The sequence below is a fragment of the Simochromis diagramma genome, unplaced genomic scaffold, assembly GCF_900408965.1.
Source record: "Simochromis diagramma unplaced genomic scaffold, fSimDia1.1 OVJJ01000293.1, whole genome shotgun sequence".
NCBI lineage: Eukaryota > Metazoa > Chordata > Actinopteri > Cichliformes > Cichlidae > Simochromis > Simochromis diagramma.
The window spans coordinates 9,126,963-9,154,711 of record NW_024386801.1 but is presented as its reverse complement, the minus strand read 5'-3'; the positions used below and the strand labels follow the sequence as shown (position 1 = coordinate 9,154,711).

The 27,749-nt window shown below is 39.5% G+C and overlaps 1 long non-coding RNA gene across 3 annotated transcripts; it reads left to right on the top strand.

Annotated features, from left to right (window-relative positions):
- Nucleotides 1-3,636: 3,636 nt before the first annotated feature.
- On the top strand, nt 3,637-26,582 carry LOC120729770. Of its 3 annotated transcripts, XR_005694993.1 has the most exons (9): nt 3,637-4,022; nt 4,302-4,419; nt 8,137-8,214; nt 13,071-13,499; nt 15,177-15,178; nt 15,990-16,074; nt 16,260-25,788; nt 25,871-25,923; nt 26,291-26,346. It is a non-coding gene; the product is annotated as an uncharacterized LOC120729770 (long non-coding RNA). The 3 variants fall into 3 exon arrangements; XR_005694991.1 differs by having other exon boundaries at nt 25,871-26,582; XR_005694992.1 differs by having other exon boundaries at nt 16,260-25,923; nt 25,989-26,582.
- Nucleotides 26,583-27,749: the final 1,167 nt, after the last annotated feature.

Here is a 27,749-nt window from a genome sequence, read left to right as displayed (position 1 = left end):
CATATTTTTACCCACCGTTACTAAATTAGGAAGCCAGAGGGAGCAAATGGTGTGTAGCTGCCAAGGCAGAAGAAGAAGGGTCTGATCAGGCCTGGGTTTGTTGAGGGCCCATGCCAACCCTACCAGCTTCATTAAGAGCCACTTGGGTTTCAGAAATAGAAGCCCAACAGGGACTGGGGCCAAACAGAGCCCTGAATGGCCAGCCAAAAACTCACGGGACAAACAAACAAATAAACGAGTTGTCTCATGGCCTGCCAGAATCAACCGGCAGCAGCCATCCCAAGGAGCCATTAGAAGTTATCTTAGGCAGTCTTGCACACAAAATGTGCCCTGCCCCGAGTTTAAAAGTGGTGACAGTATACACACACTCCCAGCAGCACGATACAGAATAAATTAACCTAGAAAGCTGTCTCTGGAGACCAATTTCTCAAAGCAGCCACAGAGACGTTATTTCTTGTTTATTTGGCATGAATATTGGGTACTGATGTAAGAAAGTATATTTTCACAAGGAAATGTACATTTCCTCCTCCTGCTATGGGTATATAGCTTTTATATTAAAGCACAAAATGATGGGAAACACAGGTATGGGTTATCGGCACTTTTACAGCAACATTTTAATTAGAAGGCCTTTTAGTTCTTCAAATACACCTGTACTAACAATTTATAGCCATACAACTGTACTATCATACCCTTTATAAAAAGGAAGAATGTTGCACAGCATCGAAACAGACTGCATACCCAGTGACAAATAATAAATTAACTTAATCAAGGGGAAAGCATGTTGCTGTGTAGAACACTGAATCACACTTATTTGCACGAGATTTGGACAAACGACAGAGCTTGTGTGCAAACAGCATACTTTAATCTCTGGATGTGTAACTTCAGCAAAGTACAAACAATTAGAGAACACAAGAAAAAAACTCCTTTAAGCAGTAAAATTAGAAGCCATGGAAGAATGTCTTTCAGGTTCATTGTTTACCATCTCATCAAAGTGGCACCTCTCAACCTGCGCACCACTGCGACTTCAGCCCATTTAACACCCACCCATTAAAACTAATGAGCTACAGATGACATTGAACAACTTAAAGGTCAATGTTGCCTCCCACCCATAGGTACATTAACCAATAAGCATACAGAGATTTTTGTTTTTTTTCATTCTGTGGTCTACGCAGGTTGTTGTCATCATAAAATACTTGTGAAGGCGTTGTGAAGTCATAAGTTTTTGCCATTTGTGTGACTGCTGAAATGTGCAGATGACTAAATGGTGATTTTTATAAATCATAAGTATCTTTCTAAGAGCTTTAAGAAAACTTAATCCAGAGGATGAAGCCTGGATGACACAGAGAAAAAAAAAGAAAAACAAAGGCCCTGAGGTATACATATTTGCACTTTACTTTGAAGTGCGCATGCCCTCAGGGATGGCCAAAACCTCAGCCATCACTTCTTAAAACAGCAAAACAATATTATAATACTCCCTTGAGCTCAACAGTAAAACCCACGGTTTGTCTGAGTCCACAGCTCTTGTGTTGCTACACTGACATCTTGTGGCCTTATTAAGACGATAAAAAAACAAACCCTGATTTTAATGAGACAGTTCCTTTGTCATTGACTGTCTTGACCCCTCTCTTACCTCGGGTCATAGGGAATTAGAGACAGGGTGCACAATGGACAATTCACCAGTGCATCAAAGGGGCTATCACAAGAATACAGACAATGACACACCTATGCACCTTTGCACCTATAAACTTAACAAGCATGTCTTTGGTATGTTATTGGGAGATTAAAGCACCTGGGGATAACCCAAGCAGGCACAGGGAGAACATGTCGACTTCTCACAGAAAGACAGCCTATTTAAAGCAAATTTTGTATGTCAAAAACCTTGTCTGTTTTCTTCAAGCCAGGGGCTAAACGGCCACTGGGAGGTTTTATGGTGGCTTGAAGTTTGTTTTTGCCTGCTAGGAACAGTCAGGTTTTTCATTGATTTTCAGGCCCTTAAAATCCATCTTTCAATGCGCACTTTAAAAAAAAAACTCCGTAGCTAGGACTGTCAGGTGTAAGGAAGCTGATGTATTCCATCCTGTAAATTGCTGCCTCAGTCTCAGCTGTCCCCTGTTCACAGCCAAAAATATATTTCAGGTTTTTGAAAATGGTCTGTACTAATGTGTTGGGCTTTGAATACTAGAGCAAATTAAAATGTAGGACACCATCTCAGTATGTAGAGCAGCGGGACAAGGACTAAAAATGACATGCGACATTACACTAAGCTGCACAGCAGTTCACTTAAGCGGTTTGTTCGTTCATTAAAGCAGCATTGGAGAAGACCAGAGATAGGGGGTAGATACAAACCCTGCCTAGAGGTGGACAGATGATCCAAATATTAATATTATCATTACCAACCCTGGTATTGGTATTGAATCGATACTAGTGGAATAGGATTAATACTTCACCAGGATAATCTGGCATACTAAGGGTTTGCCCAGTGGGCCGATGCGGGTCAACTGAAGGAGCGCTGTGCACCAACCCTACAAGCACTCACAACAGTCCATTTGTTCATTTTCATTGCAGACAATGTATTGCCCAATCAAATCTCTTAACACAATCAGACCCTCCCCCACCTTTGATGTGCACTCATGAGGCTTGTAAAACAGAGTTTAGTGTGGAAGGAGTGGCAAAAAACTAAAAATAAATGCAGAAAAATGTGTCAGATTAACCGACATGTTAGCTGTCTCTATTGCTGCTGCACCGTCAACACCAGCAACAAGTAACAAGCCGTAGAGACGTGCAGCAGGAGGAACTACAGTCACAACAAGAGAGTGAGGAAGAGACAGAGGAAGGGGAAATTAATGTGGTATGAAAACAGATGAAGGAACATAATTAGGAAGTAAAGTGAATGGCTACATTGACCATTAGCTAAAGTGTGGCTTTTAATTATCACATAGTGCACTGCAGCTAAGAACTAACCCAACAACATAAAACATGTTGCTGTTTATTTTTTGTTGTTTGTTTGTTTGTTTTTTTGAGTGATCATGATGGGCTGCCTGGACCAAAAATGCCAGGGCTGATTTCTTTTGTCCCAGTCCAGCCTTGATGAAGCCTATTTTCAAACAACAGAAGACCCAAAGTGCTTTAGAGACACACACATTTACATTCCAGGTCTCAAAAAAAATTGTTTCAAAATACATGAGAAGCTGAAAAGTGAGTTTAGTTGTCGAAAGTAAAATCAGAGTGATTTAATGGTCATTATAATGTGTTTGGAGTAATTTGCTAATAATAATTCATCTCATAAATCATGACACACTGCTCTCTCCCCTACATAGGCTGCCTTTGTAGGTTATAAGTACTGGTATCGATATTGGTATCAGCAACACTGACCCTGTATTTACTTGGTATCGGATCCAAAATGTGTAGAATTGCATTAAGTCAACCGCCTTAATGATAAATGAATCACAAGAAAAAGAAAACGTGGATGTGGCTATTCTTTGATTTAGTGACTTTCTACCCAGGCTAGTTCAAAAAGCACACTGAAAGAGCGTTAACAAGAAGACTGAAACATGCAGGCGCAGTTTAACCATTAACGATTATATCCGGTTTGATGTATTTCATTAAACTAAGTCGTGTTGATGATGTTTGTGGTCACATAAAAAATCGTACTACACTTAAAAACGACGTGTTCGTCCACGAACAGTGTAGTTCTTGAATGCTGCCCGCTCCATGATATGCCAGTTTGCGCCTTCAGGAAGCGCTTCAGCGGTGAATATTTTTCAGCAGCGGACCCTAACGGCATCGCTGAACAGAGCCTGGCTTTGGTTTAGCTTGTAAGACGATGTTTTTTTAGCTATTAATTGCTAGACCGCTAAATGTTTCCGGTGAATAACGTGGACGAGGATCCATTGTTGGTCACATTAACTTGCTACTATCGCACGCGCCGTGTGTAACCAAGGAAACCATTCTGCTGATGGCAAATAAACAAATGAATTAATAAAATTAAGTAATTTAGTGATGACAACCAAGTGAGTCATCAAGTGAGTATCCTTTATGTTTACCTTTATTTGTTTAATTCGTTTAATTAGCTCCGCTAGGTAAATGTTGATCATTTTATTTACAGTTAAAGAAAATTAAGCGTTTCTGTAAGGTGTTGGTAGTTTAAGTGGTAGGTTAAATAAACGCAAGGATTTACATATGTTTCCTTCCAGGAAAAAAAAAGTGTTAACATGACTTATTCGATTAAACCTATGGATGTTCCCATGAAAACATGGTAAGCAGAAACAGGGGTGCATATTTCTTTCTTTTTCATGGCTCAGATGTAGGGAAACCTTCACAAATAAACAGTGCTAAGAAGAAATTTATATAATGATTCCTCCTGAAGAAAAGCTCCAACACTTTTAGAGGCACGCTCGAGCCCATGAGGATCATTGAGAGGTGAGTACGGTATAGGCTGTAGTGACACAAACTACCCCTTTTTTTCTTTAGAAGTCATATTGCAGCGTTTATGTACAGATTTAAACATTACAAACAAAAACAAAAAGCTCCAGCCGAGTCCCTGTCCAGCACATAGACCAATCCCAGTCGATCAGGTTAGTGCCATCTTTGAAGCAAAAGTGGGGAGAAAAAAAAAAGAGATCTGATTGTGGTGCAGCTCAACTGCTAAGTGATCATTTTGGGGGAAATTTTCAGTTGTTTAATATTTGGTTTAAACACCCTTGAGCTTAAGATTTGAAAATCCTTAAAGCTGCACCAAAAACAGCTCGAGTTTTCCTCCCACATGTTGACATTTTAAACTCCTAACATCAGACAGCGCTGGATATGTGCTGCAGTGTACACCAAAAAAAAAAAAAAGCAGTGATAAACAGGCAGTTATAACATAAAACACAAAATCTGTTACAAGTATAATGTCCAGAATATAGTCACAGCCCAGTTAGATGGAGCTAGCCTGGGGCAGAGTATAATCCAGGGCGTAGTCAGGGCCCATGATCCAGAGTCCAGAAGAAACAAAGGCAAAGCAAAAAGGAAGTGTCTGTCACTTCCTGTCAGATTTCACGAAACACAAATAAATGCAACGATACAGTCAAAGTCAGTGAACATTATAGAGCAGGAAATAGACCCACCCTGCAGAAAAGCAAAAAACAAACAAACAAACAAAAAAAAACAAAACCTAAAAACTGTCTTTCTTGTGTGCCATTTGGTGACTCCGGTAAAGATGGAAGTATTCACAAACTGATAATAGTGCAAGAAATGTTACGAGTTCTTTCCAGGATATAGACACAGACCACACCAAGGCAGTCATTTAGCTTTTGTTGAACCATTGTGGATCTCACGCTAATTAAAGCTGTGCAGATTTTTCATTGTCCAGCTATTACTGATTGCTGTTTGTCATCAATGATGTTTTTAAACCAGGTTTTATCCAAAATAACCTGACTAAAACAAAGGGAAACATGATCACCAAATCTGGTGTTTTAATATTTTAGCGTTTCAGTTTTTATTTCTCTGAGATGTTATTTTGAATAAAAGCCATCCCTGATGAATTTGACTGTTCTGGTGTCAGGCGCTGAAACACACGGGAGACCATTTTGCATCCCAAAGCGTATAAAAAGCAATAAATAAAGGCTGGGATGCAAAATAGCTGCACAGAATACCTGTGACATTTCACACTCTGAACTCCTGGACGTAGCCACAGCCCAACACAGACAGATAAAGCAACTCTTAATTAATCTGAGGACACAATCAGTTAACGTGTGACACCAGCTGACAGATTAACAGGAAGTTTTGTTTTGTTTTGTTTTTTGTGTTGTTTTTTTGGCTTTGAGTTTTTCATTCTCGAGCATTTTGACAGAACAAAATATTAAACAAGAGACCTAATCTCCCCAAACAAGGCAACCTGCTTCAAGAGCATTCCCTTTTTTTTTTTAAACCAAAAAAAACAAAACAAAAAAACCCCAAAGAGAACCACCCTCCCTTCCCTCCCCACCCAAGGCTCATGTAAAGAGAAACAGAACAAATCAAAACAAAAAAAAAATGTATAATACACATCAGGAAAATACGTTTTTATATAGTCAATAAATGGTTGTTTTTTTGTGATGAGAGAACTCTATATCTAAGTTTTTCCAGTGGTAAAAAAAGCACCTCCTTTAACCATTGTATGTATGAAGGAGCCTTATTAGACTTCCAGTAGAATAGAATAAGTCTACGGGCAAGCAATGTAGCAAATGCAATGGCATTTTTCCTGAGGAAATATGTATACGATTCAAACAAGATCTCCACTCATCATCAGATAAAACCAGCCCAATGTCTTTTTCCCAATTATTTTTAGTTTTTTCCCAAGTAATAGGCCTTAAGCTCTGTATCAGTTTGTATATGACGGAGATTCGCCTTTTGCCAAAAGGATCCATTTCCAAAATAGTATCCACTTGATTTTTAGGAGGTAGGTAAGGAAAAGAAGGAAACAATGTTTTTGCAAAACTTCGTATTTGCAAATATCTAAACATATGTGAGGTTGGTATATTGTAATCTCTCATCTAAGCGTCAAAGGTGTTAAAAGTTTCTCCTGAAAATAAATCGTAAAAAAACTTCAAACCAATATTATGCCAAATTTGGAATGCTTTATCTGAAATGGATGGCAAAAAAAGGGTTAAAAGCAACAGGGAAAAAATTACTAACCTGTTCCAAACAGAAATGCCTTCTGAATTGAAGCCATATTTTAATAGATGTTTTTACAACTGGATTTGTTATTTTCTGTTTTTGATTTAGAGCTAGGGATGAGGTTAAGAGGGGAAGTGGATTAGACATCAGTTCCATTTTTACCCAAGCCTCACCCTCGCTATTTTCATAAACATATTTCCAATGCAATAATTTGGTGATATTAGCCTCCCAGTAGTAAAAGATAAAATTTGGCAACCCTAGCCCACCAGCCTCTTTTGGTACTTCCAAATATGTTTTTTCCATTCTGAGATTTGAATTTTTCCAAATAAATGTTGCTATTAATCTATCTAAATCTTTGAAACTTGATTTGGTTATGAAAACAGGAACCATTTGGAAAACATAGAGAAACTTTGGTAAGACCGCCATTTTAACTATATTTATTCTGCCTGCTAATGAGATTGGAAGTGTTGCCCATTTTTTAAAATCTTGTGATGTTTGTTCTAACAAAGTGTCAAAATTATGAATCCGCAACTCTTTCATTGTGCGGGTTATATTTATTCCCAAATATTTAAACATTTCTTTTTCTAATTTAAAGGGGAAGGCAGAGAAATCTTGCTCTATGTTATTAATAGGAAACAGTAGGCTTTTCGAATAGTTCACAAACTACACTTTACAGTAGCCTATGTGCAGCACACCCAGATGCTCGATAAAGTGCTCACTGTTGTCATGGCGCAGGCTCAAATGGAAGGATACAATATGGAGACCACACATTATTTGCGTGAAAAGTAATTTTATCTAGAAACAAAAAGGGGAAAAAAATTGAACCCTAAATAATTGCATTGCACTCATCAATAATGTCTTGTGCGGAGATGTGCTGTATTTAGTTAATCAAAAACCAAAGCAAGCAAATCTAAAAGGTCTGGAGGAAAGAGAGAGAGAAAGAGAGTGGTTTATGTACAGTATATCTGCAGAAGATTAAAAAACCAAGTTTCCAACATTAGCTTTTGTGCTTTGTTAGTCAGACAGAACACAAAGTTTGGATTATATATAATAATATAAATCCTAAATAAATCCATTAAGTTGGGCAAGGTGAATGACAGTGCTAGTATATGGGGAGCGACACCTGAAACTAGCAGAGGCCCATGCTAGATTTGCTAAAGCATATTTCAAGTTAAAAGGTAATTTTACATAGATGCTGTGAGTACATTGCGAATCTCAGTCTCAATATGTAATTGCCTTATGTTTACCTTAATCTTTACATACTTCAACTCAGGATTAACATTCCGCTAGGTCTGGTCGACCTTTACACAGACGTAGTTATGACAGTGATTAGCCATTTTTTCACATGTTGCTGTTTGGGTTTCTTTTTGTAAATGGTGTAAGGAGAATGTTCAGATCCGCTTTGTATCAGTTTTAAACTCTGCCCTATGATCTGTGTGTGTGTGTGTGTGTGTGTGTGTGTGTGTGTGTGTGTGTGTGTGTGTGTGTGTTTTCCTCTAGGCTGGGGACTGCAGGCCCAGACGCACTCGGCTCTTGCAAGAGAGGTGCTAAATTTCCTGTCCACCTCTCCAATCACAGGTGAAAAGGTTAAGATTTTCACGTCTTCTAAATGTAAACCTCACACAAGGTGGTGCGTTCCCTCTCACGGTCAAACATCGTTACCACAGTTGCTGATATAGTATTATATATAGCAATCAGTTTCAACTCAGATAAACTGAAAAAGTCCTTGACTTATGAACTTTGCCTGGGGCAAAATTATCTTTTCTGAAGGCAGAACATATCCTGAAGCAGCTTCGTAAGTGCAGTGTTATCACCCAGGAAGAAAAGATAAAGACTGAGCTGGAAATATCCTCTGGGTATACAGGTATTTTAGTCAACAGATAAACAGCTGTAAACATAAAACAGAATTTCAAATTTGCAGCCATTAGTGTGTTATATCAGCTGCTACTCAGTTTTCTGATGATCTGATAATTTCCTCTATTTCCTTAAACTGTCATGCTCATTAAAAATAACTGAAACACTTATGCTTAAGTATGGTACTTTATGTTTTAAGATTGGCCACAAGATGGCGATAGATTTCTGCAGATTTGCACAAAACTACCTTTTAGGATGTTTTTGGAAAGGGGAATTTTTGCTGACCACTTGTAAACAACAGCCTTTCAAACCAGAATTTCCCCTATGACTGTCCAGTCTGCTCGGCAGTAAGCAGGGGTGTTTTGTAATGGTGTTTATAGACATGGAATGTAGGACTGCTGCATGGCAACCCAGTTAATCATTAATGAAGCAGAGGCACAGATGGGAAAGAAGCACATATTTTTAAGCATTTCTCTAGGCTGTGGACTGCAGGCCCCAGCCTAGAGAAACTAGCTTCATTATTTTTTCTCTTTTTGTTTAGTTTGGCTTCCTCCTTGGCTCATAGAGATAGTGTAAAGCTTGAAGTTACTCTATTAAATGTCACTTCCTTTGTTTGTTTCCTCTAAACAGGCTAGCATTTTTATATAACTGATATGTTTACATCACTTTAGAAAATACATTACCACCATATGGTCGTATTGACAACAGAAGTCCCAAGGGCACTACTGCATGCTCAGGATAAGATTAAAGAATTAAAGGATCACGGTGACGACACCTTCCACAGATATCAAGTCCTGTATGCACTGTTACGGGAACTTCGTGGCCTGGCAACATAAGAAATAGCAGGCACTTGCATAGTTTAAATCATGGGGTGAAATTAGAAGCACAACTGGGAGAGAAAATATAGTGTTGCCTGGGTTTAGGCCAACAAACGAATGCCTTTGTATTTATTTTGATCCTGTTGCTTGCTTTTCAATGCATGCATCTTAAGTCACTTATAACTAAGAGCACTGAGGCAAGGTGATGTAGACTCAGAGGAATTTGTAAATGATCCAATCTTGTTCTGTTTCAGAGAGCCAGAGTTTGTTGACATGATGTGTGTAATTGAAAAAATGTGCAGACTCTGGCTGGTGTGTAAGCTTACTAAATCTCTTTTGTTAGGTGATGAGTAAGATTTTGGCATGCCTCTAAAGCTCTATCAGTCACCACTGTTGTGATGGAGGGGAATGTTCCCACCAAAGCCTGGAACAATAAGCTCAGCTCTAGCTATGGATCCTGGTCCAAATATTTAGGTCCATTTTTGATTAACACACAAGGTGTGCACTAACAATATAATCAGTAGATGGGATATTTTTGTGCCAAACCTTTATTGCTGAAGTTTCAAATTTGCTGTGTTGTTCTTATATTGGCAGGGCATAGCCAAATAAGATGACATGTTTTTTTTCTTGTTCTTTATCTTCAGTTTCGTAAATCTAGAGATTTTGAAAGACTTTATTACATTAAACATTTGGAAATAGTATTTCCAAACTTATCTCTAGTTAGATAATGAATTCATATTTTAAGAGTCATACATATTCCCTCCAACCTTAATTGACAACTCGTGTTTATGGTCCGTATTCACTGACATTTAGTCTCTGTTTACCAGCTTTGTGCAAAAAGTTTCCAAAGTCTGAACTGTAACACTTTGCAGCTGTAGTTATTAAATTGTCTTAGGCTATTAATTGTATAGTTTTTGCAGTGTAAGTATTATAGGTCAGATATCAGTAGTATTCTCTTGCTTGGAATAAAGTATTTTTTTTCTTTTCAAAAAGAACCCCTTTCTCTCAGTTTACTTTTGTTCAATTAGCTTGCTGAAATAAACCAACCTTTACTGGTTTATCTGATTTGTTGTAGGCCATGGTTGCCAATCAATACCCAAGAGAAAACGGGAATTTGTTTCTCTGTGATGCTGAGTCTAAATGCTATTAGTTTGAAGCACCATACCAGTATGCTGGATCAGATAGCTGTTTTTTAGTCTCTCTGTTTTTACTTTGGTTTGCCCTTACTATATCATTTTCCAAATGAAAGCCCAACAACCTTGCGTCAGTCATGTACTGGAAACGTTTACAATAGTGAACTGTGTGGCTTGCTTGGCAACACATCTACAGATCCCTAATTATATTAATTTTCCTGCCCTGTGGGCTTTTGGTATATTTCAGTGGGATGTGACATATTATCCTTCTGCCAGGATGTGCGTAAGGAGGTAGGGTGAATTAAAAGGATAGAGAGGCATTGTATCTGTCTGTCTGTCCATGCAGGCAAAGCGGTGGGGCTTGAGCCATGCTGGAATGTAGTGATGGGTTCAGCCGTAACTGCTGCCCTAAAAGGGTCTAATGTGCCTGGATATATGGGTGGGGCACTTCTTCTATCCATCAAAGTCTGTTACCATAATCTTAGATTCATGGGAAAATTCAAAGAAATGAGCATTCACGCTGTTTTTGTAACCTGTGCTGCTGGTACATAGCCAGTAAGCCATAAATACCTAAATCCAAGCAGTGCAACGATGGGAACATAACACTGTTAGGCTTAGACTTTTGGTTCCCATATACTCTGCTCCTAGTAAAACAAGAAAAAATACAATTTTGATATTATGATAAACTGTGTGGCTTTAAATCAAGTGAAATTCTTTTAAAGGCTGATATTGTGTTCATATCTAGAGAGTGTATAAAAGTGAGTATTTGCCCTCCTATAAAGGCCAGGCCCTTGACTGGAGAGCTGAATTAAATTTAGAGTCCCTTAGTGGTTTAAAGCTGTTGGCACAGTAGCCTGATGGATCCAGTGTCCTCGAAGTGGGTAATGCTGCCATCATATCATGCTGTCTCCTTCCTCTCCAACTCCCTAGTTCTGTATCAGTCAGAGCAACTCAGTATGACAGGAAATGACACACAGTTGTGGTCAGAAGTTTACATGCACTCGTCATGAATGACATTGTTTTTTGGGTCTTTTAATTCTTTTTGAACAGTTCTTTTTACAGGGTGGAATGACACGACTTTAAAAACAAGAAATGTGTACACAAGTTTGAATTTAGTCATCCGCACATTGTCAAAAGTATACATTCAGGATTAAATCTATACATACACCCCCCACTATGGGGCGATCGTAGCTCAAGAGCTGGCAGTTTGTGTTGTAATCAGAAGGTTGCCGGTTCGAGCCCCGGCTCGGACAGTCTTGGTTATTGTGTCCTTGGGCAAGACACTTCACCTGTTGCCTACTGGTGGTGGTCAGAGGGCCCGGTGGTGCCAGTGTCCAGCAGCCTCGCCTCTGTCAGTGCGCCCCAGGGCAGCTGTGGCTACAATTTCACCTTGACTGGACACTTTTGGTACCCAACAGGTTGACGTCAGGTTTTTGGGAAATATGAACCCCTATGCGCAAGCACTTTGGCAACAGTGGGAAGGAAACACTCCCTTTTAACAGGAAGAAATCTCTGGCAGAATGAGGCTCAGGGAGGGGCGGCCATCTGCCGCTACTGGTTGGGGCGAGAGAAGGAAGAGCCTGTATTTAAGCCTGTATGTTTGCTTTTGACTCTGTTTAAATTAGAAAAAAATCAAAAATAATTTCAGACTTGTGCATCCGATTCTTGTTTTTTGTAAGTAATTGAAAGATGTTTGCTGTGCAATTATTCCATCCTGAAAACTCAAAGAAATAATTGAAAATCCAAAATTACGATGAAATCCATGCCAATGGTGAGTGTATATAACGTCTGACCACATGTCAATAAAAAAACAAACAAACAAACATGCAAAATAAAAAAGCACACAATAACAAATGGGTTACAAATTGGTATATACCATTGCAATGGTATATACGCACATTAAACCTGTGAGAACCTTCACAGACATATTAAACCTCCAAGCTACCCTGTTCTGTCTGTTCTGAAAGTGTAGTTTCCACTGAGGCTATAAGAATCTCCACTTATTTAGACATCCTTAAAATGAGAGTTTAATTAGCATTGCTACCAACAGTGTTGCATTTAACTTGTGAATAGATGCAACAAAAAGAGTCGGAAAGGCACATTTCCCTATTATTGTCTGCACTGCACCAAGCCTCAACTGGAACCATCAGCCAAAGCTCTTTTTTCTCTCTGCAAGGCCTCAACCAGGCTAGACAACCTGTAGGTACTTTAGTCTTATTAAACAGGCTCATAGTATTAAAGTAAAATGTTTGTGGTTATATACTAGACACTAATTTTCTGGCAGTTTAATAATTGCACTATTACTAATAGTCTTTGTTTTGATGATCTTCTAGATGGAAATCAAAGTACAATGCCAGACACAGAATATACAGACACAAAGATGCAATGGCTTCAGTGTACTCCTATCACCTGCACAGTTCTATACCAGGAAGATCATTGTTCCATAATGGAAAGACATACCACAGATTTCTTGTGGATATAATTCAGCATCCTAATTATATCCTAACATAGTTGGTTTATAGTATAGGCAATCAAAATGATCAAGGACTGCATGCATATGAAACTTAGACTCAGGAGAACATTGAGTAACTTCCTGTCAATCTGAGTATTTGCATGTCTTTCTCTGTAGAATCTATAAGAGACAGAACAAACCAAAGAAAGCTTTAAGCCAGTGTCAGAAGTCCCTGCAACTGCTGATGGACTGTAGTAATCCAGAGAGGACCTGCTCTGTCTATAGGGATATGGCCACTATTAAACAGGACCAAGGCCACAGAGCATCTTTCCAAGACAAGCAGATTCAAGTTAACACAACTTGCACATTATATACAATTCTTCTGCACAACATATACAAACACAACGGCTTCCTGAGATACTGATGTCATTTGCCAGTCTTGCTTCAGCTCTTACTTGGTAGTATGCAATTTCTCATTTTTTCATGTGCATGTTTCCGTTAGGCTCATGCCATAGCTGTGAGTCATGGCCTAGAGGAGCTGGAGGGGGCTCAGATCTCCCACAGCCTGGCCCTCATCCTTTCTGTTGCAGCAGAACCCCATCACAAGTCTATTCACAGATACAGGCTGGGCCAGAGAAGTTAATTGGGACTTAAATATTCCACTGTCTATATGTCAAATGGTGTAATACAGAATCCAGCTTTATGGTAGCCTTTTTGAAGACCTCAGTATCACTAATGTCAACAATGGGCAATCTATTCTCTACTGTAGTCATATAAAGCATAACGTCTGGAAACTGTAAAGAGAATACAAGGATTTCTTAGTTACAACCCCAAACAACTGATCTCATTATTAAGGTGCTCATATTGAAGGTATTAGCTAGTCCTGCCAAGTTTTCAGAATCAGTTATTGTCAAATGTGTGTGTGTGTGTGTGTGTGTGTGTGTGTGTGTGTGTGTGTGTGTGTGTGTGTGTGTGTGTGTGTGTGTGTGTGTGTGTGTGTGCCTGTGTGTTTTCCCCTTTGCTGTTTTAGATTCTGCAAGTCACAAATTTGATCAAACTTTAAAAGCATAGAAGAACTCTGTAGGTCCACAGGATCCTGCTTTTCTTGTTGCCCAGGATGACTTCTGTCACTTTCTCCTAAAGAATAGACAAAAACAGGTTACGTCCACTCACAAACTACGATCTCTATAAGACAGCCAGATTTCCATAAGATTATTTTCAGGCACAGAACGTCATACAAAAGTTTAAAAGGATGAATCCCCTTAAAGTTTCATTATTTACTTGCTTTATCTGGAGATAAAGTAGGAAATAAGAAGTTATTTCCCTGTTGTACCACTGTAGAAATGTGCAGAGATCCAGAGAACCTCTCTTGATTTTAAAAGATTTGTATGACTTGGGTGCTGAGGTAGCCGATACCCTTCAGCTGATTGGATGAGTGGAGATGACCAAGGGCAGAATAAGCCAGGCTTACAGGACACTAACAATAATCATGAGTTACAGAGCACATATTTGTCTTGGTTAACACCTGTGTAGGTGTAATGCTGACAGAGGACTACTTACTGTCATTGAACATGACATCATAGAATTTTAATAAAAGGTCAGTAGTTGTCGTCACCTCTGACAGTAAGAAGCCGAGAGGTCATTTCAGAATATCTAGTCATTTTGAGTTGAGCTATTTCCACCATCCCTCTAGAGCTCAACGTTATCAGAGTTGCATGCTAATCTTGGAAGGGGCTCTGCAGTGTGCAGAGCCCCTCTCTCTGGTGTAAAATATCCTGAAGAGTGACTTTGTGCTTCTTTGGTTTGGATGGAGTCTGACAGATGGGCAACACTTTTGGGAAGGAAATTACAGTTTGCTAACTGTTTTCAATTAATAGGAGGCTGACCCCAATTACTGCGGTATGTCTTTATGGCCTTTGAAACAAATGTGGCATTTCTGTGTCAATCACCACACAAGCACTGAATAAACAGCAGCTCTTTAGTTCATTTAATTCAATTTCTCTTTTCATAGCTCTTACAGGTTTTCTTTATTCCTTATGTAATGAGGGTTTTTTTTAAACATGCTGTATATTATTTGCCACATGAGCTCAGTTCTACCAGCAACAGAACACTGGTACTAAAATATACCAGGAAAGGGGGGATTGCTCCACACTAGCAATGACATGCCTCTAAGTGAAGGAGCCTGGTTGCTATGTTGCTGTGTTATTGCTGTTAAAGTGCAGAGTCGGGGTCCAAGTATGACATGGAACACCAGGGCTCACTCTTCTCTGTTCGCCGTTCAAGTGGTAAACTTTCTGACAGAGAGCAGATATGCCTGGAGTGTTTATTTTCACTGCTTTCCTCATGACATCACTCAAAATGAGTAACCTTTTCTTTTCCGAAGTTAAGCCGGCTTGTGTAGCAGATACAATACATAAGAAGTTTTGAAAACAAAGAGAACAATAGCCCACATACAGCTACGCTTTTGACATTTTCCCCCTTCCTCTGAAGTGCAGCTGAAAAAAAGGCCTTCCATTACATCAACCTTAGCAACAGTGAAAACATTCAGGAGGCCAAATGGATCTGTTCCATATTAGCAGTGTTTCACTTTCCCTGGTGAGGACGGTAACTTTTCACTCTTCTTTTCCCTGCTTTAATAAAGCCCTCTTCAACTGTTATTTATGGTGATTCTAGAAATGGCTGACAGCCATTCATCATGTCTGCTGTGTCACTTTGTGTGGGCACATTGTGTAATCATATACGTGTTTCCTGATGAAGGTTTTGATTTGTTTTTTTTGGGTGGGGGACTTACATAACAGTTTCTTATGAAGTTGCTTATTTCTCTCTCTCTCTCTCTCTCACACAACAACTGCCTCATACCGAGTCTTTATTTTACAGCAGATTGCTGATAGGTCTTCATAATAAATCAAATCCTGCTTGTTGATCTGACACTCTGGGCAGTTGGCACAGGTGTTATCTAAACCTTGGACAGCTACAGTGGTTATTTTGGTATGTTTAGTGCGTTCACATGTTGCTAGGAAGTGGCGCTTCCCCTCCGAGTTTCAACACTTATCTTCCATTGACCACTCTCTCAGCTATCTTTTTTCCCGTGTGTAGTGCCTGAAATCCAGAGATCCTTGTATGGGCGTCAGCACAAGAAGACCAAAGCAGTAAAAAAAAAAGCTGTGGACATGCTGGCTAGGTAAATTTGTGAAATAATCACAGTGTTCTTATGTTAAGAAATCTGACAGGCCTCACCAGTCAACACTTACCATTTATTTCTTTTTGATAATATGATTACATTAGGGTAAACCTAACAGACACTTATAAGAATGCAGCTCATGTTTCATGTTTTAGTAAAGCAACTGTGTCCTCTATGTTTCTCAGGGCACCAGAGGTGGCTGAGAAGAAAGGTAAAAGGAAAACGACCTCTAATCTTTCCACTTGTACCATCCAGTGGTAATAATTAAAACTTCATAACTGAACACACTTGTTTTGTTTGTTTTCAGTGTGGTTTAAAGTTTAAGCCAACGGTTGATATTCCGTCATGATGGTTTTTGTAACTAAATGGTTTTCGTCATCTGGCAGTACTTGATTTTTTTGTCAATTTGCACTTTAGGTGAAGAAAGTAAAGTCTAAATAAATACTCAAACAAAACATACACATAATATTTTTTAATGATGTTATAATATTGGGGCAATTTTCATCTAAGGACTGGAATTAGTACCAATATAAGCAATGGTCTCAAAAGAATTCAGAATAAATCAATGATTTCAGTCTCTCCATTTGACCTTTATTAAACACTGTATTAGTCACTCATTCACTAATGAGATAATAACCGCATAAAGATTAATAACAAACACTTTAGGTGCACTGATATATGTTGAGTTTAAAGAGTAAATCACAACAAATCCATGAAATGAAGGGTTCTTTTTGTAGATTGCTAATTTATTTTATTTGTAAAAGCATGGCATTCATGCCAGATGTTGTATTTTTGGATTGCTTTTACCATCATACCAGAAAGTTGACTTGCAAAGACTTTTCAGTAGTTAGAAGTAAATTATACAGCCGCTGTTAGAGAAAATAAGCCAAAAAAAAATAACCAGACGGTACACATGCTATTTCATTTCTGTCTCTGTAACGCATACACAACACAACAAACTCTAGTCAACACTCAATGCTAAGCTGATGATCCAAAAATAGGTGCGGTTATAAACACACTCGTAGGTCAGAGCAAAGTTGAATCCTTCAAGCCAACACTGAAAGCCAACAGCTGTGGACAAGCCATAAGTGCTATACATGACAAAGATCAAACCTATGTGTGATTACTTTTTTCATCACTGCAACATCCTTTTAATGCAAAACACCTCTGCTGCTACTTTAATCGTTTTATCTGGATATTGTTTTCAACTTGACAGCCATGTTTGGAATTCTAAATGGGACTATTTAGAATTCCAAATGCAGTGTTACCCCCAATTATATGCTCAAAACAAAATCTTAACTGTTTGCAATTTACAAATGTTTGGCACATGTTAAAATAGACTTTTTGTTTTATTTTTTTAAAAACATGCTTCTCCCTTGGGGGGTGCTGGAGCCTATCCCTGCTGTCATAGGGCGAGTGGCAGGATACACATTGGACAGTTACACATTTACACCTATGGGCAATTTAGAATCATCAGTTAACCTAACCAACTCCACATAGACAGTCCCCAGCCAGATGGTGGAGTTGAAATCTAGACCTTCTTGCTGTGAGGCAACAGTGCTAACCACTGCGCCGTCCCTAGAAACCCCAAGAAATCACTTTTAAGCTTCACAAGAGCTTTGTTAAGACAAATTCTAAAGCAAATAGATCTTTTTTTTTTTTTTTTTCTTTTTTTTTTATAACTCTCATGATATTATCCTCAGTCACAAGGTCAACAGTCTTGAACACATGTTAGCAATGACTTGTTAATATAAACCACTGTGTTCCAGCATGTGCTGTGTACTAACATCATTCCATTTTCTAGAGGTGCTCAAAACATAAAAAATTAAAGCCCTATTCTGCAAACAGTGCACAGCACCTTGTAACCCGGAGAGCAATAAATGCTGACCAAGGAGACTTAACATCATGGCAAGTACAGCCACGACATGATGGTTGGGTGGATTATATGCTGTAAACTGTAGAATAAGCTGTTTAAGCTGTTAAGTGTAGGTTAGTACAAAATGAAGCACTATAAAGAGAATAATCAAGGATATTCAAACTGCACCTTATGAAAAGCCAAACATACTAGTACAGCACACAGCATTGCCTACCATTAAATATGGCTACAATATGTAGATGTTTCAGTCATTACACAATCTAGCCCACGGTAGTTAGTATGGAGTATTTCAGTAATGGGATCTCTGCAGTCAATAGCAAAAAGAAAAATTCATATATGAAAATCAGATACTTTTAACTAAATAGCTAGTACTCTGTTTTAGGTAATCTAGTCTTATGGATTATAAGTACGCTTGTTTACTTGAAAAATAGCATGAATACAGTTCCTGCAATCACCATTAGTATATGCTTTGTATGTTTAAGTAAACATACCGTAATGCACTGGCAATTATTCAATTTGAAAAAAATAATCAGATTTAGTTCTTAGTCATTAGAAGGGCTTTCAAGGTAAACTGTTGCGATTCTTTTCTCCTGTGAAATCTTCACTGGCATCTCCAGGACTGGAGGCTGCAGCTCTTGCTCTGAGGCAGCCTCGTCATGGCCACCGTGTACATCCATCTGGAAGGAAAATGACTTGTCTGATGGCCCCAGTTTAAAATGTTTCTCACTGATTTCAGATGCAGATTCTCCTTTGTCGCTGAAGTCGCCATACTCCACGCTATGAGCAACATTATCTTCTCTGGAAACTCTAATGCTGTATCCTCCTCCCGCCCCACTCTGGAAGGCTTTCTCGATCCCTATGTTAGAAGACTTGAGCGCTGCCATGATCTGATCTTCAGATAGGTCCTCTCCTTCCAGCAGCCCAGATTCTTCCAGGGTTTGAGAAACATTTAGCTCTGCAACTATAGTCATGGTTCCATTGTCAGTGGACTGTTCCACTCTTTTGACACCGACGGCTACATTCTCTGGACTTTCACTACTCACTCTGGTGAGGAAAGCTAACTCCTCTTTCAGTGGTCCCGACACTGAACTTTGTAGCTTCTCAAGAGCTCCTTTCAGCTGCTCTTTGGGCTCCAAAGAGTCTTCTCTCAGGTACTCAAGCACTGACTCTTGCACTACAGGTGAGACCCGAACCTCTTCTTCTATTATGCACTCTGGAAAACTCTCTTTGGCAAACAACCGGTCACCTGACATAAACTCATATTCATCACTTTCTTTTACAGTCACTTTTTTCTGGGGAAGGCCATCATCTTGATAATACCTCTCATCCGACAGGTCATCTACAATTCCATAATGGCCATATGAGGTTATCCCGCCACCCTCCTCAGATTCAGAAAGATTTTCATCTGGTGTGGAGACAAAATACTCATGAGACTCTTGATCATGGGAGAAATGTGGATATTCACTCTCTCTAGAGACCTCTTGGACTTGTACAGATCCAAACTTTGACTCATCTGTGTTGGATTTCATGACATTATCATCCCCCCTGCTACCTTGAATGCCATGAGGGATATTTTCTGGCTCCTCAACTTCGAAATATACAGAAGGCTCATGAAAAGTCAACCCGGACTTCTGCTCAGCCTCAAGTTCTTCATCACTGTAAGACTCCACTGGTTCCTCGATGATTTCCACATTGACTGACTTATTTTGTAAGTCTTCTCCTCCTTGCAAGCCACTCAGCAGGTTCTTGACCATGCTTCCTGTTGCTGTGTCCTTGATGTCCTCTAGTGACACTTTCTTCACACCTTGTTTCAACAGTTCTTCCAGGGCATTGTCCTGAGAAACATCCAGCTCTTCCTCCACTTTGGACTCCAGCACGATTTGTGTTTTAGTCGTGCCATCCTCCTGCTCAGTTTTCTCCACGTGATATCTGACTTTTGAATCTCCTGCTGAACAGACCTTGGCTTCCAAACCTGCTGGTTTTATCACTTTCTCAATTATTTCTTCTACAGACACAGAGTCTAATATCTTTTTCTCAGCTGGGCCTATTGTAAACTCTGTTCTTCCTTTGTCTTTGACCTTGCCGTCGACAACGGGGCCTTTTTCTTTTTCATCTGACACATACTTCTTGCTTTCTGTCTCGGTTTCCGTAACTAGGCTCTTCATTGATGGTGACACCACTCTTACTGATTTGGTATCAGGAGTAGAAGACTTGTCAGGACTCATCTGGCCCTCTGTGTGTGGGAGCCAGATGAGTTTCACAGTTTGCTCTTCTGCTGTTCTTTTTGGTACACTCCGACTGACTTGGTTTTCACTATGGCCTGCTTGCTTATCTTTGGTTGTCGTACTGGTGGTGGTAATGGTAGTAGCAGAGGCAGAAGCAGCTGCCCGAGCTTTGTTAAATGAGATCATATCCCTTCTGGATGCCGGACTCTGATGGCGAGCTCTTCCTGTAACTGAAATAGGGATGACCCTAGACGGACTTATGGACCCAGAGGAAGGGATGGGGGCTCTTCTCAGGCTTGAAGTCGATGGCATGTACCTTACATCCATGTGCTGTTTGGTGGTTAAGGTGGAAGCTCTTGGAGTATAGCGTCGGGCAGGCATTTTGATATCTGAGTCAAAAGTAATTAGTAAAGAAGTAATTAGTAATAATTATTTGATGAATTGACATTTTGTTTTCAGTTTTGCTTAATAAATGTGTATATGATTTATCCAAGTAGAAACCAGTCTTGCAGTGTTTTCCCATCATTATCACATCAATAAAAATAACTGAGAAACATACCTATTATTCTTTCTCTTTGATGTTGATTCACTCGCTTATGAGCATCTTGCAGACTGATTCGTTCACCCTCCAGAAGAGCCCTAAACAGAGACAAGGCAAATTACATATGAAGATAGGGGCAAAAAGGTCCTAACTCAAGTTAATTTCTCAAATATTTTCAAAACATCAAAGACAAGTACCTCATGGGATCGTGTACATCCTTCAGCTCTGCCATTTCAACCCTCTCAAACTAAACACAACTGGCTTACGAGAAGGCATGAATGCTGTACCTGACCATATAGGGTAGTAGTCTTAAAAATTCAAATAAGCCACCGTCATTTAATATCGATGCATTACTAGTATTTGAAACAGCTCACCTTTCCTTGGCCATGCTTCAACAGACATACAATAGCAAATGAAACGAGCAACTTCTCTGGAGAGTGCCTTCCGAAAGACTGGCCTAAAAATAACGCCCACAAAGCATGGCTGTCTATGCTTCCCTGTGAATCCCAGAGCAAAAACGGACACGTGACACATACAAAAACAAATGCCGCTGCCACGTCTCTAATAAGGTATTCTGTCTATTCCAAAAGTTCAAAACAAACCAGTTGTGCCTGTGGAGAGCCTGCCATATAGAGGCAAGCTAAAGCTAAAATGCTAATATCTATCACCATCTTTGATATAAGTCTGTTTAAATGTAGTTCAATATGAGGCAAGAGGTTATAATATGTCAAGGGTACATTGATATAACATTCCAGTACAGTGTTTACCCACTGTTTTATAAAGAGCTTTGAGATACAGTTAAAATATCTTAGCATCTCCCTGTGTCATGAACATGAAGCCAAGACACTGAGTGCTATAACAAGACAAGTTATTGCTTATAAAATCAGTCCTCCTTCACACAATATGTTCTAACAGCTTTACTTAAGAATCATCTATAGTATGTGTAGTATTTATGTAACCTTGTCAGACACTAATTTTCAGTTAAGCAGCTCGGGGTTTTTTAAACTGTATAGCAGTCTCCACTGTTGGTGCATGGAGTCACTGCAGGTGGGGTGTGAGTGAACAATGAAAAATATGAATCCAAGCTATATTAGCTTAATATGACTTTTGTTTGAGATCTTAGATTTGAGCAATTAGTGCCAAAACCAGGGATGAGCAAGCAAAGTATGTCTCCTTATGTAAATTATGAAGTTAATTGAGTTAAGATTAACTTGAAGAGGTATTTGGGCTGGTTTAATCAGTAATCTGATTTCAAAACCATAGAAATATCTCAGAATAAAGAAAGCTTCTGCATTTTAGCCATTGTTTCTACAATGTTTTCTACAATTGTTTCTTAAGAAAAGAAAAAAATAATGATTCCAAACAAATAACCAGTACTGTCTCTGTTTTCACATGCGCTCATTCCCCAAAGGAGTTCTTCATGAACAACACAAAAATCGTTCAAAATTGTTGTAGCTTACACTTTTTAAAGTAGACTGACTGTTAGCAACACCTTTGCAAAAAGCATCTGACAGCTTTTCCTTGTATTAAACGTGTCTCTGAAACATTTAAGACGCCACATGTACTTCTTCTATGGAAGACATTTCCCCTCACAGTAAGGGAAGCAGTGAAACACATACTCCTATGTGGTTCTAGCACCCAGGTATGGTTCATATCACATAATAAAGACTTACTGAAGAGTTGCATATACAACAACACTGACTGCTGATTGTCTCTCATAGTGTTTTTATTCGTGCCATCTGTGCTTTTCATGCTAACACAAGTAAAAATGGCTTCTGGGAAAAGACTTATACTTGACGTGACATTATAAAATATCCATTTCATTTATTTAGACAAAAAATGAACAAACTAAATGGTCTCATCACCTGTAAGTAGCAACCTCCATTCCCAGATCCATCTTCACCTGGAGAAGCTGCTGATGCTCTCTCATTTTTTGTGCTATAACATCAGCCATCACATTCCTCTCATGCTCCAGCTGTTCAATAGTCATCTGATGGTAGGGGGGAAAAGCAAAAACAGGAAACCATAATTCATCTCAAGGCAGCTTTTAGTGCTCTTAACAGATTTGAAGTTTTTAGGCGTGTCCTCTCAAGTAGTGCTTTTGTGTATTGTGCATAAACCCTCTCCAGTACATGTTAACATTTGCCTTCCTTACATACAGATAAACAGAGGAATGTATTTGGTGTGACTTTACTGAAGACAGCCCTGCAGTGGGTGGAAAGAGAAGTGGTATGTAACTGACTGGCCTGCTTTAGACTGCATCTTCAGGCTAATAAGGATTTGTCAGTCTGACAGCTAATTGGTTTAAGCGGCTGGTGTAATCTAGCAGTTGGACGGTACTAGGGCGGAAGTATAGCGTTTGTCCAGCTAATGGAGCTATGCTGTCCTGGTATACTGACGTCAAATGTTGTGCACAATCCATATTTTTTAGTTATGGGTACATAAACTTGACAGGCCTTGCTCACTGTTGAATAATGACCCCTCCTTATTTATTGTGTAGCGTTTTGGTACAGACGCCAGAATGGTGCAGCGTGTGTGTATATATATAAATTTCACATTATTGGAATGTGAATGTAAATGTGAATGTAAATGTGAATGTAAATTTCACATTATTAGAAAGATCGAAAACATTTGTAGCAGCCACTGTGAGCTGCAGCTGCATGAGTACCTTTAAGGACAGTGGGTGTGGCAGGGCAACAAGGGACAAGCCGCTCCCCCGTCTCCAAAATTAGAGCTTATTTTGCGGGGTTTACTGAAAGTGGTGGGGTTTTCGTTTGTTTGTTTGTTGATAAAACGAATCAAACAATGCCAAATTAAACATTTCTTCTACTGTAGCACAATTAATTCGTCCTTACCTGATACTGACTGTAGTCCACACGGAATTTTTCCTGCATGTGCATCAGTTGCTCCTCAAGTCGCATTTGAATCTGCCCTTGTTTTTCCGCTTCCGTGCGTAATTTGTCCAACTCGGACGCATACAGCATCTTTTCCCTCTGCATGTCGTTCAGCATTGCCTGGTCCGCTTTAATTGACTGCTCCATGTCTTCTACCGTCTTCTGGTACATTTCGAAGGTCTGAATCCATCCTTCGGACATACCGTGGGCATACTCCTGCACCTCTTCCACGGAGACCACCGGAGGCCCACGATAAGTTTGCCTGATGATGGGTGCCACTCGGGACTCCACCTGACTGCAAAGGCGGCTCACTTCTTCCCTGTGTGCATCCTCTAAGCGTTTATACTCGTTCTCTAGTTGCAGCAGCCGCTGCTGGAGTTCGCTGTTGGTTTTGTGAGCGTGATGAAGCTCCTGCTCGCAGTTCTTTAGTTCGCCGCTGACGTCCCGGCACACATCGGTCTGCTCGCTGCACAGACTCTGGATCATCTGCAACTCCCGCCATAGCTTCTCCCTCTCCATCTCAGCCTGGGACTTTTCAAACGACAGCTGCCCCACCATTCTCCGCAGGTCCTGCATCTCAGCCCTGTACTTAGTTTCCCATCCGGTAGTCCTCACCTGTCTCAGTTTATTTATTTCAGCAATGAGATGCGCGTTTTCTTGCTCCAGCTGCTTGGTTCTGGATAGATACTGGGTAAGTCTGCTGTTGAGCTCCTGCAGCTGGTGCTTCTCGCTCTCAAAAGTTCTCTTGAAAGGGAGCATTGTGGTAACTAATTATCTCTGTTAAGTTAGATGGAGAAAAATGTCCGGTGATTTTATTTATTATTTAGGAGACGGATTCTCCCGGCATCAATTTGCGTCTTCGTCCGTGGGCGCGACTGTGATGTAATTTGTGATCGGTGGCCTTTGACAAGTGCAGGAGGAGGAGGAGGGCGGGTCCTTTGCTGCATCATAGCAGCGTCCCGAGCGTGTCCCTCCGTCCCTGTCCGTTGTTATGTTGCGTTTAAGTGCTCTCTGAAATACTATAATGCTAAACTCACCGCAACTATAAATAAAAGAAAGGACAAGCTAAAAAGAAACGTACACGAGTTAAAAAATGATAATAATTGAGGTTTAAACACAGTATATTGGTTTTGGCTACATTTACCTTTTGGCTTTTTCTCCCACATGTAAAAACCAGTCTACATTTAACTGCAGCTATAATATAGCTCCATATTAGAATGTATAAATATATATTATTTAGAATGTTTGTTACACTTAAAATATATTCCCACTGATGTCGTAAGCGTCTAGTTTGCAGATTTGGTAAATTTGCTTTTTCATTTTGCTTTTTTAATTTTAATTGAATCTTTTTTACCCTAATACTTTTTAATTCAGAAGATTTACTCTTTCAATGAAGTGCTTGCCTTTGTTGTTTACTTGCCATAATAGACCGATAGATTGTTCACCCTGCATGGGAAGTTATTGTGTTACAGCACCAGGGTAAATATTTAAAAATAGAACATCCTACAATAAATAAACACAAGTTAAAGTAAATGTGCCAGAGGCAGAACATAGTGATGGCTTGATTCTGTGAGAGTGCAAGAACTTTAAATATATCCAACAGCGATTTAAGGTTAAGTTGAAGGAAAGTAAAAGGTAAACTGAGATTGTGCAAGAAAGTAGTTAATATTGATAAATACAATGTACACACAGTGGCGCAGTGGGTAGCTCTGGCTACATTTCACTGTGTGTTATACTTGTATAACTATGCATGTGACAAATAATAAAGAACCTTGAACCTTGAACCTTGTTTCCTCACAGCAAGAAGGTTTTGTTCATGTTCTCTCCAGATTCCTCCCATAGTCCAAAGACATGCACTTAGTGGGGTTGGTGACTTTTGGTGATTCTAAATTGCCTGCAAGTGTTATCGAGAGTACAAATGCTAATCAGTCTCGCTGTTTTAAGTTCAATATGATTTGTGGATGGCATAACTTTCCTGAGACACCTGAATGCATCCCCCTCACAGGGGCATCACATTTATCAGAGATGAGCGCCCCCAAGCGGACAGTAAACGAATAGCGAAAGCTAAAGAAAATCTATCTACGTTTTAGTATCCTTGCATGAAATCCCTGAACTGCCGTTACAGGCGCTGCAATCTCGGTTCGGCTATGAATAAAAGCGAAACTGTGGTCGTTACAGGTAAACTGTAAATGTTCATGTCCTCCATAATCGCACCGGACCGACTTTTATTTTGAATTGGCAAATTCGATTTACTTTTAAGGTTTTGGACCTTTTCGACAGTTCTTGACCAACACCAGCTGGGAGGCCGCCAAGGTAATAACGATCAACGCCACCGGCTGACTGAGTCTGAAAATAACTCATTTGAAAAATGATTGCAGGGGTTGAAACTGATCGGACTGGGGGAGAATGTTGACGTCCATGTGAGGGAGTTACCAGTGAGTTACTTGAAAACCCAGAAAATTATTGGTGAGCTCTGGCACACTCTTAACCCAAAGGTAAAAATAAAGCGAAATGTGACTTGTAGACTGATCACCTTATTATTTTAAAACTTAATTCTGTCAATAGATTTCCAAAATGTTTATTGTGCTTCTTCCAAATATGAAAAATAAATAATAAAGAAATCCCACCACATAAGACAAGGTGAATAACTCACTCTTGTGTTTGTGTGCATTTACTTCAGTTTGCTGTACATCTGGGTTTGGCCAGAGGCTCCAGTGTGGTGATTTTGGAGCAAACGGGGAAGAACACTGGCTACAGAGACCGAGATGTCTGCGGCTACTGTCCAGAGACTCGCTGCTGCGTCGAAGGGGGGGCACAGAAGCTGGAGTCAGTCATTAACATGAGGGCAGTCTCAAAGCACTTCAGACAAGCAGGGATGAATGTAGTTTATTCAAGAGATGCTGGCAGGTAGGCAAGTGTTCCAGCACGATCAAGAGTCACTCTTGAATATGAGATAATGGCTGATTTCTTCTTTTTAGGTACCTGTGCGATTTTGCATATTACTGCTCACTGTATCACGGTCAGGGGAGAGCAGCCCTCATCCATGTACCCACATCTGGTACCTTGGCCTCAGCTGACAGACTGGTGCCTCTGCTGCAAGCCCTCATTCAGAAGATCCTGGAACAGCTGGAGGAGCATTCAAAAACAAGAGATCCCCCTTTTGTTTCAATGAGGTAGATCGTGATCCATAGCAGATACCCACTGATTGGTGTGAATGGAAAATTAAATATAGCAGGCATTTGTAGTTCTCATTCATTTATTTATTCAAAATTTCAGCAAAAAAAAAAAAAAAAAGAGAAAGAAAATACAAGAAATTCTCAGATACATATTCAGAGAAGGTGTTTTAAAAAAATACACCATCTCAGCTATAGGTGTGAAAAACTTTGAGGCCTCAGATATAGAGCTTGAAAGAAGACAGTCTAGTGATTTTTTTTGTTTTGATTATTTCTTTCCCCAATCTAATGAACACACAGATTTTGTGAAAGCATCATAATAAAGTAATAGTAGTAGTAGACCAAGGCCCCCTCAGAAGGTACAGGAATGCAAATCATTAAAAACAGAGGCGCAGGATGATGATGATGACGATGATGAACCTCAAACTTATTATTGCAGTTTAAATGCACTGATGCATTCTCCATAAACCTGACATTTGCATGAAGAACATTCTGAAGAATTGAAATGTTGACAGACGACTAAACTGTAGTGTATATTTATGCTGTTTAAGCCTAAGGTAACGCAAAAAAAAAAAAAAGTATTGCGTGAAGCTGTAAACTATCGTCTTTTTCTAACCATGATTACTCTTCACCGTGACTACCCGTAAATCTACGCAACATCCCTGTCCTATACATGTCCACGAGTTCATTGTAAATGTTGTAAGCTTTGACAGGTTCGTGATCTAATGGTAACTAGTTATTCAACAGCTATTCACCTCAGAACAGATCAGTGTCTACTCTCAGAACTGGAAAGTTGACATATACCATAATACAGCAAAAAAACAAAAACAGAAATGCATAGATATGTTAAGTAACTACCTAAGCTGTTTGCTTGTCAGTGGTGATTTTTAAACCGTTGTGATATTAAACAGCAATCAGACAGTTTTACCTATTTTTTATTTACCAAGAACTTTAATTGAGCACCCA